This window comes from Apus apus, chromosome 5 (assembly GCF_020740795.1).
Source record: "Apus apus isolate bApuApu2 chromosome 5, bApuApu2.pri.cur, whole genome shotgun sequence".
NCBI lineage: Eukaryota > Metazoa > Chordata > Aves > Apodiformes > Apodidae > Apus > Apus apus.
This window is the reverse complement of record NC_067286.1, coordinates 49,149,614-49,165,097: the sequence shown is the minus strand read 5'-3', so window position 1 is coordinate 49,165,097 and position 15,484 is coordinate 49,149,614. Positions and strand designations below refer to the sequence as shown.

At 41.6% G+C, this 15,484-nt stretch overlaps 1 long non-coding RNA gene across 1 annotated transcript; it reads right to left on the bottom strand.

Annotated features, from left to right (window-relative positions):
• Nucleotides 1–12,114: 12,114 nt before the first annotated feature.
• Nucleotides 12,115–14,250, bottom strand: LOC127385956 (uncharacterized). Its single transcript, XR_007889783.1, has 2 exons — nucleotides 14,196–14,250; nucleotides 12,115–12,519 (listed from the first exon to the last, which is right to left on the bottom strand). It is a non-coding gene; the product is annotated as an uncharacterized LOC127385956 (long non-coding RNA).
• Nucleotides 14,251–15,484: the final 1,234 nt, after the last annotated feature.

The following is a 15,484-nucleotide window of genomic DNA, read 5'->3' as shown; positions in this document are numbered from 1 at the left end:
CAACTGACCTTTGAGCTCTAGACCTAAGTACGCCTGATTTCCTATGGATTCATCCCTCATGGCTGACTTCGGTGTGCAAATCGCAGTAGACCTTCCTGAATCTTTTTGCTGCACATCAGGTAGTTACAGTTTCTTTCCCAGATGGATTCTCCGATTTTTAACATCAGGTGAGCTCATGACACCTATTCCTTCAGCTGAGAAACTGGGAGCTGTCTACCTGAATGTTGATGGGTTTTTTTTCAAACCTTTGGAAACAGAATTATCTGTGAGTTCTCTACCATCAGTCAAATTTGGCTGCAGTGAATAATGGGCTCAAAAATTATTGTGGGCCTTGGAGTGTATGAGAGAAAACAAGCGAAGCTGCTTCAGAACCTGGGGCTCAGCTGTGTTTTTCTCTGTTCTGCCACAGTCCAGAGAAGCTTCTAATGAACAGCATTTCTGATCATGATTCCAGCAATACCAGTTCTCAAGGCAGTTCAAGCAGTTTCTCGGAAGACACATTTGTTAAAGCACAGGTATTTTGGAGCAGTGTGCTATGGAGCTGGCCACTGGCTGGGGTTTCACAGTAATGCAGTTTAAAAGGCTGGTATCAAAGGGAGTTTTCATATACCTTGTAGTTACCACTAGCTACAAAAGCAGAAGCAGAGGTTTAATTAAGGTTAGTATGAAGAAATGCGTAGAAGCTACATTTTTAGATAATCATCAGTAGCAGTAGACATCAAGTCCCCTTCTAATCTCCATCAGTACATTTAATTAGGAATCTGTTAAAGCTCAGGGGCAATAATAATGCCTTTTTTAAACCAATAGCCCTGCTATATTTAACTCAGGGCTGAGGTTGAAAAGCTCCATGTTCTACTTGCAGAGCACTGACTCTGGCAGCTACAAACTGTCCTGAACCCTGGGAACAGGATCTGAGATTCCTAAGCATTTATTTCAGACCTACCTTGTGACTTGTGCAGAACATTAAAAAAAAAAAAAAAAAAATCACCAATGGAATTAGCTTAGCTTTAAGTGGTCTTTTGGAGTTGTAAGTCTGTGGATCTAGATTTACTGCACAAACATCCCAAAGAACTGGATGGTGACTCCAATAAAAAGTTTTGGAGGATTTCTTTTAAGAGTAGGGCACATAAACCCGAGGAATTCTGGATGAAATGGAGACAATCAAATCTGCATTTGTGATTAACATGACTGGCTCAAGCCTGTGTGGGGAAAAAAGCTCTTGTGTAAGGTAAAGTCGATCTGGGGAGTAGAAGTGGATCTCTGAAGCTCTAGTCCTTTGCTGTGATTTGTTAGACTTTGCTGTCTCTCCACATAATGCGCTTTGTACACCGAATGCAACCCTGGTGATTACCACTCTTTAGTGTAGACAAATTGCATTGTGTATATAAATGAAAGCCTTAAGTATGATGGATTCAAAATTATAACACAATGGGATTTCTGGTATTAACTCTGCATGTAATGCCAAAACTCTTAAGAGAAGGAAGTGGAACATCATTGTGGATTCAGCATTCTCTGTCTAGCAACACTGTTCCTTGCTGTGGGAGTAAAAAAACTTACAAATGCCCTTTTTGAAAAATACAGCAGGTGCTGATATTCATGTCAAACTGAGTTGTATTTATGGCATCTACTTGTTCTCAACTACTTTATTTCATCAGCACGTAATTCCCTTCCCCTTCCTCCACCTCTTTTAGTTGCCTAAGAAACAAAGCAGAGTCAAACACATCCAGCTGTTTTACTTCCTTTAATCAGCCCCTTGAAGGTCATTGGAACGACAACTTTCTCCAGTACTTTAGAAACATATGTCAAATCTGTTTGCAAATGTCCCTCTGTATGAACAGATGAAAGCACCAGCCTGGTCAACAAAAGCAACAAGCATATCGGCCACACCAACTGCATCAACACTTCAGTAGCAACTTTGGCAAAACAAGCCATGAATCCAATATTCAGGTGGAGATTGTCACCTGGTGCAAGATAAATTGGACTGTGCATTGGTAGATCTGAGGCAGCTCATCTTAGCTGGGGGTCTGGACATGCAAGCAACATAAACTACAACCTTCTGCTAAAAAGTAGTATTTTGATTGCTGCTGTTCACCCCCTGGAAAGCTTCAGTGGGTTGTATCAGGGTCTCAGAAAAGTGTTCAGGGCTGGAAATACACTTTCAGCAGGTCATGTGAAAATGGGGAAGAAGAGCTCTCATCCATAGTCTGGACTGATGTGGAGTTATTCTGCATGGCCTTTCATACCCCTAGTGACCCATTATTTGCTTTCTCAGTTTTAATGTTTCCTGATTAAATATGGCTTCATGATCAGCTAATAGTAAGCCTTATCCACTTGTATCTGTCCTACTAAATAGGATTTCTTGATGTGGCAGGGAAGAGAGAGATAGAGAAAAACAGCTACTGTGACCCTTGTCAACACTCCAGTAAGCTGCTTTAATATTTCTCTGAGCTAGTTGTCTATAAGCTGCAAGTAAGAAGCCACTTTTGCTCTAATAGAAAAGGTTAAGAAACTGGACTCAGGAAAAAAAAAAAACAAACAACAAAACCAACTTAAGTCTTTGACAGTGATACCAACTGTTTCTTCATGTGAAGGTGAAGTATTTTGCAGTCTTTCAATTTGGAGTTCACTGAGGCCCCAAGAAGAGATCAGATCATACCTGGAAACTTAAGATAAGAAAATCTGATGCTACAAATTCTACAAAAGAAGAAAAAAAGGTTAAAGAACAAAGGTATGCAACATGAATAAAGAGGTCATAGGGAAAAAAACATGGTGATGCCCTGTGCTGCAGCAAATAACATAAAGTAGGACAGTGCTGTCCTGGTTTGAGCCAGCATGAAGCCAATTTTACTGATTTTTTTTTTTTTTTTTTTTTTTTTTCCCTTCAGTAAGCTTTCATTTAACTAGCACCAGAGTGTTCCAACTAAGACTGATAACAGTAGAATGCTTTTCTAACTGCTGGGTCTTCAAGGTCACACCTTTACTCTGCCGGCTCAGACACTATGGGGAGATCTATGACCCCCTGTAGGAGGCTGAGTTAGACAGACAGCAAAACTGGCCAGAGATATTCCATTCCATGTATCTACGTAAGCTCAGAGGAAGGTCAGAGATCACAGAAGACAACTTCCTTCCTGCTTCTTCTCCCCTTCTCTTCTGTCCATGGCCAGTGTCCAGGGAGGACTCTGTCCATCCAGCACCATCGACTCCCAGGCTCGAGCTCTCCTGACCCTCGTAACTCTTTGCTTTCTCCAGCAGCAGCTCCAGGATTTCTCGGGACTGTTCCGGCTCAGGAAATGCTGTGGGAGTTGTTGGGGGTGGGGGGAGGCGAGAGGCTCTTGCACATACCTGAACATATTTGTATATAATTTTATATATTTTCTTGTATCATTAGTGTTTAAAGCTGTGTAGTTTAGTTTTCTATCCAGCCAAGTCTCTCTCTTTTTCTCTCTTTCCTTCCCTACCTGGGTGGGATGGGGAGGGAATCAAGAGCATTGTTGTTGAACCTGAGTCAAACGGTGACAAGTGCTTAACATTTTAAAGAAGATGCAAAAACTGCAGTAGATGGTACGGCTGCACCGGAGTTTCCTCATGACTGCACCCTCTGCACAGATGCAGACAGAGGTCTTCATGGGGAAAGGATCAAGGGGCCATGTTGTGCCAGGGAAAGCACACGGTCCTCACAAAAGCACACTGGCTTCTGACTGCTATTTAACAGTCATAGAGTGAAAGCTGAGAAACTAACAGGACTGTGTTTATCTTGGAAACTGGCATCCAGCTGCCTGGCCATCAGTTAGAGCCAGAGATGACAGAGAGGAAAAACCTTGATATTTTGGAGTTCTGGGATTTGTCACTTACTTGGCATCATACAAGCATTTGCATACACACACTCATATATATATATATATATACACACACACGTAGACTGGGAGACAAATGGTCTTGGCAGCAGTATCATGAGCAGTGGTCCTGTTGTTGAGTGAGCTTCTTACTCTGAGTAGAAATAATCCAGCTAAAAAGGTGACACTTTCTTCAAATCCCACACAGCTGAACAGCACATTTTGCCCAGGGAGCCAGAATTCATATCCTCTCCCTCAGTGAATTTGGCATCTGTCTCTATAAATACCAAGCTAGCAGTCATTCAGTTCCAGATACATAGTCCCCATAAACCTATACTGAGTAGTTCTGTAGAAAAGGTTGCCCAGCACTTCAGCAGCAGAACTTTTTGTTATGTTAGTTGTAAATACAGAAAGAAGGTGTGAAATAACATGAACTGCAAAGGGGGCATAGCTCAATATCATGTTTGTAATGTCAGGTACGGGGACACTATAGACTCCAGTCAACTATCAGACAGAAAGAGAAGCACATGGTGGTACCACCATCCCAGCCATGAGGGTATGATACAATGACATTGATTACTTGCATTCCATTAAATTTGGAGTGTGCAGTCATGTCACGGACAATATTGCAGAGAACTGGGGTTAACTGCTTAATTGCTGTTTATCCAAGATTATTGCAGGCCTCCCAAATTACACTTACTTTGAAACCATTTAAACACTTCCTGAAGACTAACAAATTAGCTTGCTGTTGGAATTTACAGGAAGGAGATAGGTAGTAGAGGCAAAACTATAGTGCAGTAATTTCTGGAGTTTTATACTGAAAGCAGAAATGGGCACAGTGCATGTTTTCAGAGCGTGAAACTGGTATTTTGTGCTTCAGAATCAAGATGTTTGAATTGGCAATACAGTACTCTTGCAAAAATGGGAAATACAATCCTGAGACCATACTTAAGAGTTTTGCACAGATGATGCAGAGCTATGCATTGCTTCACTTGGTGCTGGGAAAGCCCCAGTTGGAGGATGGTGTTGAGCTGTAGTCATCATCTTTCAAGACAGATACAGACAAGATAGAGAGATTTCAGAGGAAATGATGACATTAGGAAAATGTGACCTGAGAGTAAGAAGTAAAGGTACTGAGTTGTTCTAGAAAAGAGAAAGCAAGGAGATAAAATTCTGACCTACTAATATGCAAAAGTTTGTTGAAAAGGAGGACAGAGAATGACTGTTCTCTGTGTCTGCTAGGGATGAACTGAATAGTCACGTCATCACAGATGACCAGGAAGTTTCAGCGAGAAAATATCTGCTTCATTTTTTTTAGACTGCCCAGCAACATGTTAACATCTCTATAAGATACTGGAGCAAAAAGAATGTGCTCAGATGTAACCTGCATGACTTAAAAGTTTGATCTTAAAAGGTGGTTTGCTTGACTTCTTTACTTTGCTGGCCTGCAGAAAAGTCTTTAAAAACACTTCTCACCAGCAGTTCAAAAATCCTAATATCTCTTTTCACCTAGCTTTTTAGTCCTTTCATGAAAGTCTGGCAGTGCTCAGAATTACAAGTGACAAAAAGTTATTTTTTGTGAAGCACTCACCTCACTGATGGCAAGGAAATAACTTTATATGATTTACTCGTTGGGTAGGTATATACTTAAGATACAGTAATGGTCCATGTTGTAAATACAATGTTAGCATTACCATAAAGCACAGCTTCCAGCAAACACAGCATCTCTACCTTTTGTTTAATCCATTAGTTCCTTATTGTCTGTTCTATCCCATAAACATTGTTATGTAAAAGCTTTCCATTACATCAGGCATCAGCAAAAAGCTAAAACAAAGGTTCATTGACTTCCTCAGTCAGGGACCTCATCACGAGTTCCTTGGGCACCTTTCATTGCAAGGGGTGTGTCAAGTACTCATAGGGTTCCCAGCCAGGCAGCCAACTAGATATGGGTTTATAAAGTACTAACTGAAAAGGTTTAGCAAGTGCTGATTTTGATCTCATTTTGGAAGTTCCTTTAGTGATTTTCACCGTCCAAGCCCATCTACATCAGTTTAGTTGTTAACAGTGACATTTAATGAAACAGGATAAAGATGCCTGCAATAAAATCCTGGTGGCATACAGCTGGGGTGGAATGTGTTCCAGTTCTCTCTCCAGGAAACCTGCAGGACCATACTGAAATCAGTAAATTTTTTTCTTTTCTTTTGAAGTTTCATCCCATGGTACCATCAGATTATTTTTGATGTAGCAGCTGCAATCTGACATTTCTATCTATGGGGACAGCAAGGATTTAGTCAGAGTGAAGAGCTATGCTAAAAACATAGAACAAAACACTGGCAGCAAGAAAATATATTCTCTTGGTTTAAAACTGAATCTGCTTTAACCTGGTGAACCAGTGGCTGCTTTGAACTTGAATGTGTTGACTTATTAACATATAAATAGTGAAATAATAATAGTGAAAGAAAAAAAACCAAACATGTTCTAGATTAATAGGACACACAAACTTTCAGAAGGTGCTTTTGCTTATCATCTCTAAAATTACTGTAACATTTGGAAACTCAAGGAGTACCGCTGGAGACTTTTAAAATAAATTTGTTTACATTTCAGTCCCAACCTATTCACACTTATAGGATAGTCTCCATTGATTAAATCACATTTTGAATTGCAAAGCCCTTCTGTGTTCACTCATGTTTGTAAAGAGTTTGACGCACAAGCAGCTCATCTGATTCCCAAACGAGTCCAGGTGTAACAGGACTAGGCTACCATGTCTTGTGTTGATTTTCATCATGGTATTTTATTACAGTTAATTTACACACTGAAACTTTTTTTTTTTTTTTTTAACAGACCTTCCTGCTGGCAATGTGACATTGTGTGAATGGCTCCTTTTGCAATGTCGTGTGGTCTAATGCCAACTTTTTGTTTAAAAAGGGTGTGAAAGGATTTGACCTACGAGAAAATGATGCTAAACATTAACTGTGACATGGTTTGAGCACCTGCCTCATGAATAACCCCAGATACTCTCACAGACGCAGAGTAGAATAGAACAGAAACTTAATAAAATAAATTTCAGCTGGAATTCTGCCATTAAATGCCCACGTGTCCTTTTTGTCTGTAGCTTAAGTAAAAGTTTTTTTCTTGTTTGATGAACGAAGAATGTTCAGCTGATACCAAATACCTAATTACTATAAACTGTATGCTCTGGACAAAGACCAATTATGATAAACATACTTTGCTTTTGTAAGCTTCTAATTAATTTCATAAGCTGTTTAATGTGGTTATCAATCTCCACCTGTTGTGCAGCATTTCTAGGTGCTCTTACAACACCTATGATTTACCTCTGCCCACCTGATTCTGTGAGTTTTCCTCTGGGCACAGAAAGTTTTAAAATGCATATTTACAGCAACAGAAACATCACAACAGAAATAAGGAATTAAAATGTTTCCAGATGAAAATGAATGTGATTAAGATCTTGTTTTAAGTTTATTTTCTAACTACTTAGACCTTCTCCCTTTGAATGGGTATTTCTTTAAATAAAAAAGTAAATGGCCAGGAGCAGTTCCAAGGTTTGCATGTGAAGCACTGCATGAAAAATGGAACAGAATTAAGTAACTTATTTGAGTACTTATTGTCATGTTCTCTTTAGAAGCTGTTTTCTTGTGGAACAGATGTAAGAAAATACTATTATTACGTTCCACTGCTAAACTTTTGTAAAAGGCTTAGGTCTTACGGTATGGTCTTGATGTAAAAAGATTTGCCTTTCCATCCAGTCATAATTTCTCCAAGTGCTTCTTTGTGCATAGCTGAGGGAAAGAAAGAGAATTGCAAGTCTTTGGATTTAAAATATTATATCCCATTCAAACAAAAAAGCACACAAAAAATTTTAACAAAGGAAGAGGTGGAACTGAAAATAAAATTTTAAAGAGCACCTTTTCTGTGGGGATAATGACCCTTTGAAACCAATGGGGTCACTTTTGACAAGCAGCTTCTAATGCTACGCTATTCCTGAGGAAAATATATTTTGTATTTGTATTATAAAATTACAGAATCATCAATAATCTAATGTATTTTATTCATAAACTATTCATTGCACCAGGTACATCCCACAAGGATGGAGTGAGAGAGAAGCAGAAGACTCAAGAATAAGCCATGCCCAAGAGAATACTGGTAGCAGGAATCTCTGGTGTGCTTCTCTGTCTGTGTGAGTTCCCATACTTAGTTCACATGTATCTTTATCAAAATAGAGGTACCTGTAGAAGGAACTGTAGAAGGAATTGGTAGAAGGACCAGAAGATACTTGTGTGCAGAGTAAGGCTCAGAGAAGAACAGAGAAGCCCAAAAAGTAGCAGGCAGCTGACACAAGAGTAGAGCTGAACTTGGCTAGACATTCTTGCTACTCTTGCGATACCAAGTATTTCTGAAAACTATTTGATTATTCAGTGTGCTCTGGCTGCTTTAAGAAGCTCTGGAGTAAATCAAATCAAATACAACTTCTTTTTTTGTTGTTGTTGTTTTTTTTGTAACTATCAAGTTACAGCATGAGATGGCAGAGACTAAAGTAATTTTCATGCTCAAACAACGTATTTTCTGTATCTTTAATGTGCTAGGTTTTCATTAACCTTAAATCTGAGTTTCCTAGGTTTATCATGTTTAGTTTAGGAATAACAACAACATCACTCTAAAGTCATCTGGAAAAAATTGTCTTGATTTTACTCTACATTATGAAATCAATTTTCAAGTAGTTTTGTCAGGGAATTAATTCCCAGCATTGGTTCAAACAGTTTTGGCGGAAAATTAGATCTTTATTAAATGCACATTTTTAAACAAAAAGCCTGCTTTCTGGGGAAAACCTTGTTTTCTTTTAAATTATCTAATTAAATACTCAGAACTATTCTTTTAGCCAAAAGCTGGAAAGCCTCACTTTGGACATACTCCCATCTCTTCCCATGGGAGTTGTAGCTAAAATGCCTCGTTGTCCTCTATTAGGACTTGCTCTCTGTAAGGAGACTGCAACCCCCAGGAAGCACTGCAGGCAATCGACAAGACAGGAAACTGACAGACATAGTCACATGCACCCTCAGTTACAACTCCCAGGACCCATCAGGATGGTATATTCAAGATTCAAGCTTTTGGAACTCCTAGGGAAGAGCTGGAAATGTAGCTTCCTCTTGTGTTCCAAGATTCAACACCCTTTCTGCAACAAAAAATTTCCAAGAGCAGTGGAAAAAAAAATTACTATCAGCTTGTTTTCCTCCTTGCTCCTTAGAAACGAGCTGTTGGAAATTAGCATTACTCATATATCTGAACATGGGAACTATACAAAGTTTTGATGTGATGGGTGTTTGGCACCTTTGTCGTACTGGTTCTATTATCTTCCAGAACCGTCATCTTACAGTTAAATCATGTCATACCCAGCATCTGTAAAATTGTTTGTCGATAGCAATTAGAACGTATATAACCCTTAACAATATTGTAAAAGAAAGTTCACCCACAAAATACCCATCAGCATAGCTTAATAAACAGCTTATCTCCATTTACATTAGGCTTCCGCTCTTTCCCATTCAACATATGGTTTCACTTTGAAAGAGCTGACTTACAGTAAACTATCATCAGTAGGCTGAGAAATGCTGTAATTCATAACAGTGTATCTGTTTCAGGAAGATGTTTCATGCCTAGTGAATGTATAATGGATTTCTAAAGTACTAATTTTCTTTATATATTTTGACACTACTGTAGATAGGAAATGATGGGTCTTGCCCATCCCTTCAAGAACTGTAGCTTTTCATATATTTTACAAGTACATGCTGGTGGTTGGATACTTAACAGATGCTAACTTCAAAATCCTTTGTAATTAAGAGGCAAATGGGACCTTAATTCTACCTCAATGCCCCTGGGTTTGCTGCTCTTGTAATATAGCAAATTAGAAGTTCTGAATAATGTAATTTACATTTCACAAGGCGAGTGTGGTGGGACCAACAGGTCCCATGCTGGAACGTTTCTGAAAATTTGCTGACCCAGGTGAAGACTTGGACCTGTTTGTATGAAAAATTTTGCTTGGAAGTCAGCTGAGGTGCAGAAGTGACAGATGTGCTTGAGGTTTTTGAGGTCTCTTGTGACCTTTTTTTTCTTCCTTTTGCGAAGCAGTAAAAATGGACATCACTGGAACACATACATGATTGACAGGTGAGGAAGCCAATTCCCACTTGAACCATCAGTGCCTTTTGCCCCAGGCAGTGAAACAGATCACAGTAGTGAGACTACTTCTCTCTATGTGGCAATTGTGCATGTATCTGCACAGCCCCAAATGGAGGCAAGCCATTCACCCTTAAAATAAGAAGGGAAGTGCAGTTCAATGCCCAATGCTTTGTTCTTGTAGACTCCAGTTTGCAAAGAAATGCTCCCAGAAGAGACTGGTCAGGTAGGACATACAGAGTAGTATGAAGACTAACCACATTGTAGGGCTTGGAATCTGCCTGGTAAAGTACTGCTACGACCTGTGAACATGGGAAAGGATTAAGGTCATATCAACATACTGACGCAGGAGGTTTATGACTAAGTTAATAATCCTGTTTGAAATGCAAACTTGCACTAGTCAGAGAAGCATGCAAAAGGGCCACTAGTACTGCCTGGAGCCAGAAATTTCCAGGTTCTGCTCTTACAAACAGGGCATCTGGCAAAAGCAGATTCTGTAGATGGAACAGATGTAATACAGGAGAAAATGGGACTAGAAAATCCAGTCACCCTTTCCCTGAGTGGTACAGAATGAAGAGTCTAGCAGAAATCATCAGCCTACCCTTGGCATTGGATGCAATAACCTGTGCCTCAGGATAGCAAGTCCTGGATCATTTGGCAAAGAAAAGAGCTGAACCTTTCAGGAAACTTACAGTATTATTAAAAATACATACATTTTGCAAGCCCTCAGGCAGATACGGTCACAATGCAAATGCTTCTCCTGAAGGTACATGCCATAGAAATGCTGCATTAGGGGCTGATCCAGCCTCCAGGGAAACAAACAATTCCCTGTGCAATTGCCATTGTTGCTGGTTTTGGCAGTGGGTGCATAGGGCACAGGAAGTTTTTTTCTCTTTTGTCCCCAAATCAAAACTTTAATAATGGAGATGTCTGGATATCCAGAGATGATGGAATGTACACTTTCTCCCTCAACTCCTGACAAGTGAATACTTTATCACATTGTGGTGTCATGCTTTAGGCTGATGAAGTGCTGGAATGGCTAGGGAAGGCAAGGTACCTGGAAAAGCCTCATTTTCTCAAGTAATACTGGCATGTTCCTTTTGTGACTCACTGATTTGAAAGGTGCTTTAATAACACACTTTGACTCTACTTCCATCCAGCCTCGACAGCGTTGCAGCTGTTTTTCAGGAGAAAATAGATAATTTCTTATCTGTACAAGTCTTTATATTGCTTGCTTCTTAGTGTGTCATCCATGATCAGTATTGACAATTTCACTTGCAGCTGCTGATGGCTGCTGTACAACTCACAAGCATAAATCTGACAACCAACCCAGTTCAATATAGCTCTTATCAGCTATGAACTCAGTGTCTCAGATATGCCATGGGAAACAGATGCTGATGCTGCCTTGTCAGCAGCAACATATACAACACGTATTATACTTGAGTTGGAAGATACTTCTATGAGAAAGCAGTAGGAAGGCCCAGCATGGCAATGGACTGAAACAAATCTACTAGGTAGTATGTTTATAAAAATCTGCAGGAAAAATCTGCTCAGTATGTAGACCTGATCCTGGAGCCCCTGCTCGAAGTGCTAAGTTGAAGTAACATTTCAACTGGTGCTACTGAAATATATGATCCTGGAAACAACCTAATCATCAATAGCATAAATAAAACCAAGCTTTGTCAATTCTGCCTTTTGAAGAGCAACTTGAGTAGCAAATCAAAGTAAGTAGCTCATCAAAGCAAGTTGTCCTGGGACAGAAACTCCTGAAGGATGCATCTCTTAGAATGACCAACAGTGGAGATCCGCAACGAATAGTGACTTGGAAACCTACAGGGAAAAATGTTAATAGCCCACTTAGATGGAGAGATGAAGTTCACCCCCCTAGTGTTACTGGTTTTGGCTGGCTATGGACTTAGGAATCTGACACACTTGGTTGATATTTCCATGATTGTCTTCGCAATCGTAAGAATAGTATTTTTTTTCATTTGTTTTTTTCTCCCCTAATAGATTTTACCGTAGTTCATATATTCTGCATCAAATTCTACAGCATCAACATTTGGATGTAGCTAAAAAAATGAGCAGAGGCTTGGTACAGACTAATGACTGTTTATTAAGTGCCTCTCTGCTCTTCACTTTGCAGTGCACAATGAAAACCAGTGTCAAAAGAACCAGCAAATTATTAGGTTCATGTAAAAAGATCACAAGCACGTCTTTGTGAACTGAGAAAATCTGAGTAACAGTGCTGTTTTTTTCTTACTCTAGGATCTTTTGTTTGTTCCATTTGGCTGTTTATGACTCCTTTGGCCATTGACAGCTGGAGTCTGGTTCCTCATTCCATGTACACTCAAACTTCTCTCTTGAACTTTAGCCAGAGGATCAGATGTCCAAGGAAGTAGTCTGTCTTGTCACAGTCATTTATTGCAGCAATAGTGTCTTCAGTTGACCAACACCGAAGCTTTCTGTTATTCTTTCCTGTTCAGTTGCAAACCTGTTTAACCTGTAACCAGTGCAAAGCTGTTGCTTGTAGAAAGGAGGGACTTACAGTCTTATGCTGATAGTCATCCCATCAGGCCAGCTTAACTGAATTTTTTAGCAAGTTAAGTAGACCCATTGAGGCTAAAGCTCACACTCATATGCTGGAAATACATCCTACACATTTCATAAAAGCCAGCTCATATGCATGTTGTCTTTCAGAACTAGTATCATGGTTCTCTAAGACTATACTGTGAGAAATGGAAGACAAACAGGAAATAGGTCTTTGTAATGTAGCAGAGGTTTGTAAGGCAGAAGTCTTCTCCAAACAGGGTATAAGGCACAGAACCATTACAGAATTTCCAAATGTTTCCATAATGAGCAAATAAGAAGTGAATATTTATATTTGCAGTCCTTAAATTTTTCATTTTCATGAGTTTCTATCAAAAACATTTGCTTAAAATTAGGATCACATTTCCTGAAACTTCTGCAAATCCATATGGGTGTTTCTGTGCTTTTGCTCTTTTTGTAGTCTTGTATGTCAGCATCAATTGTTCCCATGGTTATGTTCAACACCATTCTCTAAACACAGTCTGGTGTTGCCTGAAGTGTTTTGATATGATGGCTTTAGTTAAGAGATGTAGGTCTGGATTGTTTTGTTTATTTTTTTTTTCCTTTAGTTCGTCAATACTTAAGCAAATCTGCTGAGACCGTGACTTATTACCCACATTACATCATAGACAATCACAGTTGTCTTTTATTTTGTATTGCCAACTCTGTTTATTTCTGTTGTCTACAAGCACACTGAGCTGGTGCCATCTTTTCTCTCTATGTATGTGAAGATTATTTCAAAGAAGCCCTGACTCACTTCTAAAGCTTTTAGTAGCTAATTCAAAATTAACATGAAAAAAAATAATTGCGTTTTTATTTAAAATCCAGATCAGGACATAAGTATTCTGTCACTAATTCCATTCAGCATCCATCTTAAATACTGAAGTGGAGCTAATTAAAACCTTGCTTGTCCTTATTGTGTCTTTTTTTGCCCTTATGTATGGAGAATTACATACTAGCTTTTCAGTTCAGTGGCCAAACTAAACAAATGGAAAATTATTTTGGTTTGGGTAGAACTGAAAATATTTTAGTCAACCCAAAACAAAAGGGTTTATTTTGATTTCTTATTATACATTGCCTGGAAAATCCAATTTAAAATGAAAATGAAATTTTAAAACTGTAATTTTGTCTCGAGTTTGCAGCAACAACACGGACTGACCGTTCCGTAGTATTTTTAGGTCTTGAGAAAACTTTTTTATTGTGGCATCTGACTGTGTTAGTAACTGCGATGTTCTGAAAGCATGTTTTTCACAAAGTCTGGCATTTCCTAAACACAGGGCTCCCTACTCCAAATACGAATCAACAACTTCTCCGTTTCTTTTACGGGACGGTGGATCGCAAGAGGGGCAAAAGCCGTTTTTTCCTTCTTCTTGTCGCGCCAACAGGACCCCCCTGGAGTTCTACTTCTTGTCCTCTGGGGAGGGCATTACCTCCAAGCCCGGTTTTCAGCCCCTCGCGCGGCTGCCCCGCACGCCCCGCAGGCCGCAGCCGCCCCGCGCCCCGGGCCCCGCCGCGCCCGCGGGGAGGCAGGCAGGGCCGCGCTCTCCTGCCCCGCACAACGCCTGCCAGCCGCCGGGGCTGCGCCTTTACCTGAACCGACCGCCTCCCCCGGGCTCCCTGCGCGCCTCCCCGCCGCTCCCCGCCGCTCCCCGCCGCGCCGCCCGCCCGGGGCGCTGCCCGCCCCGCGGCGCCCCCGCCGCGGCCGCGCAAGATGGCGCCGGCAGCCGCGGCCCGCGCGCCCGCCCGGCCCCGCCGCGGCCAGCCCTGCTGCTGATCTCGCCTGCCACGCAGCGGCCGCTCGGCGGAGCAGCCCCGCGGCACGCCGCGCCGCTGCGGGACCGGGGGGTCCCGGGGGAAGTTCGAGGTTTTGGCCCCCGTTTACGTCGGTTCGCAAGTGCAGTAACTGTCCCGCTTCTCAGCTCGGGCTGCGTCGCTGCGCCTGGGTCGCTGCTCGCACATCGGCAGGCCCCGCGCCTTCTGCCGGCCTCTTCCAAAGCGCCTCGGCTGGCCCTTCCTTTTCAGTGGGGAAAAATAAACGCCGGCAGTGAGTTGGGTTTATTCTGACGGCGTTACTATCTCGTAAAGCGGTCGCTCGAAAGCGGGGTGGGCGCCATCCTGGGCCTGCACAGCTGGCAGGGCGTGCGGGCGCTGTTCGGGGAACAGGACCGGCCGGCACCTGCAACACGCACAGTCCAGCCGGCCTAACTCACCTCCACGCTACCAGGGGTTACGTGTCTCCCGGGATCTGAGCCCGCGTCTCGCACCGGTGCTGAGCAGCACCAGGCTGTGTAGACCTGCCAAAGGGCTCGTTCCTTCCAGCCTCTCAAACCGGGAGCTGCTGCATCGTACAAGCGCTGCTTCGGGGGCTGCCGGGGTTGAAACCAGTCAGCCCCTATTAGGCAGTTGTAGACTAACGAAAGCAATTCCAGCAGGTAGGGAAGTAGCTCTATATCCTCCTGTAGTTGATTTGAAGGGAAATAGGTCTTCTCAAATTGTTTCGGCAATTTCAGCAGGTGTTCAGTCAGGTGAAGGAACCTGCTGCCTTCTTCATTGCAGAGGGCGTGAATAAGCTGCTATCAGGGGGCCTCTTTTCATTCATAATTCACAGACCTGATGGATGGTGTCTGCAGAGTCTTTGGTAAGGAGCATTCTGAAGTGAGGAGCCATCTGATGCATTTGACTGGTGATCTGGAAACACATATTTCACCACAACTCTGGCTGACCTCAGAACAGACGAAGATTGGGAAGTGTTTCTCGTAGCTCAGCTTATCTTCCTCAGAGACAGACAGAGAGACTGCGTTAGGCTAGATCAGATTTATACCGTTGTCCAAGAAGGCTGTGAAACCACTGTCTTGCCACCCCGTTGCTGATAATAATTG